Genomic DNA, 2,688 nt, shown 5'->3' on the forward strand with positions numbered 1-2,688 from the left:
ATTTGTTGGATTTTATATTGATATACATTTATTTTTAAAATTAGTTGAATGTGACTCGAAATTTCGGGATTAAAAACAGTTCGGACCACACCGAAATATGCAAATTTTCGTATAATTTTTTAACCGTGGCGACAATATGGACTGTAATGCTAACAAAAAGAATATGGGCTCCAAAAAAACCTTAAGAATTAGCTAATGGGATGTAAATTATTAGAAATAATGGCAGATGGGCGGTATGCTGTTTTCTACAGATTTGAGGCTTTCCTAAAAAAAGGTTGGCGCACAAGTAGTGACTGTTGGATGTCCATCCAACGGCCGTCCTGCTTCTTCAATCTCTGCTCTTCCTGCTCCAGCCGCTCAAACAAGCGCCGGCGGGACTGCCTGCTCCCTCCTCCCCGCGGCTGGCTGTGCTGCCACGCAGGCCTCACTGCCCCACCGTACCCCCATCGCTGGCCTAGCCATCCCTCTACTTACCCACACCTGCTGTTATTCTCCGGCAACGGCAGACGAACTAGTAAACCCTCATACAGTCGTACCCCCCTCCGCGTGGGAAACAACTGCTGAGTCTTCCCTGGCTCCGTCTCATTCCCTTCCTAGGCCTCTCTGTCGTCCACCGCCCTGGTGCTCTCGGCACGGCCTGGTCAACATGGTCAACGACCGACATGCATCTGAAGTGGGATGTACGTGGAGAGGCTAACAGCTGGGTCCATGGCCGCACGCAAGGAAATGCCTCCTTATTACACGCAAAATAATGATTCCTCCACCTGACATCTGGGACCGACCGAAAGGGCCTCTGTATTCCGCGAAAAAATGTTACCTCCGCTGACAGCTCGGACCCACCAGCTATATCTTCGCACGCAAGGAAGTGCCTCCTTATTATGCACAAAAAATGAATACTTCCCCTGCTAGCTGGGACCCAGTATAGTGGCAGGCTGACTTGTGGGCCTAGTAAGTTGATGGGGACGGAGGGCTTTGTGAACTTAGTCAATATGCACGATTCTAGCTCCAGTGACCGTATGATGTCCATCTAACGGCCATAGTGCTTCTTCAACCTCTGGTCTTCTTGCTCCAGCCGCCCAAACCAGCGTCGGTCGTGCCTCGTGCTCCTGCCTCCCGTGGCCGGCTGCAATGCGGCGAAGGCCTCACCACCCCCTACTACTCCCACCGCTGGCCAGGCCATCCCTCTACTCACCCACACCCCTGTTATTCTGCGGCAACGGCAGCCTCACACCGCGGCGAAGCAGTGAACCCTCATACTCCTCTACGCGTGGGCATTCACTGCCGCGTCTTCCCCGGCTCCGCGTCGTCCCCTTCCTAGTCCTCGTCGTCGTCCACCGCCCTGGTGCTCTCGGCGCGGCGTGGTCAACGTGGTCAAGGAACGGCTTCCATCAGACGTGGACTGTACATGGAGAGGCTGACAGCTGGGTCCACGGCCGCAGCAAGGAAGTGCCTCCTTATTACGAGGAAAATAATTATTCCTGCACCTGACAGCGGGGACCCACAGGACGGGCCACCGTATTTCGCGAAAAAAACGTTTCCCCCCTTACTGCTGGGACCCACCAGCTACATCTTCGCACGCAAGGAAGTGCGTCCGGGCAAAAAAAGCGATTCACCCCCCTGACTGCTGTGACCCACCAGCTAAATCTTCGCACGCAAGGAAGTGCCTGTCAGTCGGGACCCACCTGGTCGAAGCGTATGTAGCATTGTCATTCTGGTCGTGAACGTGTACGTACATACTGGTCGATGTAGAGTGCGCACGTGTCATAGTATAGGCGCGCATGTAGCATGTACACGTACGTACAACGGCCAGTGTGCAAGAAAGAAAATACGGCCACGTACGTACATACGGGCGGGGTCTCAAACGCCTACTCGCGCATACGTATGGCCAGGGCTCGTGTACATGGCTGGGTCAGAACGGAGAAACTGCATTGTCATCATGTTCATGGGGAGCCAACTGGCTGGGTCGGAACGGAATGCGTCGTCATGTTCATCGGGAGGGCTTGGACGAAATAGCCGATGGAAATGAGGCCTGGCGTACCGCAGAACAGAGGAAACGGCCTTGTGTTCGACCGGCCACGGACGAAACGGGATCCTGTTCATCGGGAGGGGTCTGGCGTACCGCAAAATGGAGGAAACAGACCTCCTACGGTCGAAACAGGGGTCCTGTTCATCGGAAGGGGTGTGGCGTACCGCAAAACAGATGAAACGGACTTGTGTTGGAGCGCTACGGTCGAAACGGGGGTCCTGTTCATCGGGAGGGGTGTGGCGCACCGCAAAACAGGACCCCATGGGATACTGTTCATCTCCACTGTCGACCCCCTCCAGCCTCCACGGGCTACTGTTCATCCACCGTCGACCTCCTCCAGCCTCCACCCGCGACTGTTCATCAACGGGCTCCTGTTCATCCAGCCTCCACCTCGCGCTACTCCACCGGCTACTGTTCAACCAGCCCTCTCCATGGGCTCCTATTCAACCACCCATCCATGGGCTACTGTTCATCCAGCCCTCCACCGTCTACTGTTCATCCAGCCCTCCATGGGGTGGTCCTGTTCATCTAGCCCTCCACGGGGTGGTCCTGTTCATCCAGCCCACCACGGGGTCGTGTTCATCCAGCCCCAACTGGCTTGATCGATCAGGGTCCTGTTCATCCAGAGGCAACACCACAGGGTCCTGTTCATCCACCCTCAC

The sequence above is a fragment of the Triticum dicoccoides genome, chromosome 5A (assembly GCF_002162155.2).
Source record: "Triticum dicoccoides isolate Atlit2015 ecotype Zavitan chromosome 5A, WEW_v2.0, whole genome shotgun sequence".
Classification (NCBI taxonomy): domain Eukaryota; kingdom Viridiplantae; phylum Streptophyta; class Magnoliopsida; order Poales; family Poaceae; genus Triticum; species Triticum dicoccoides.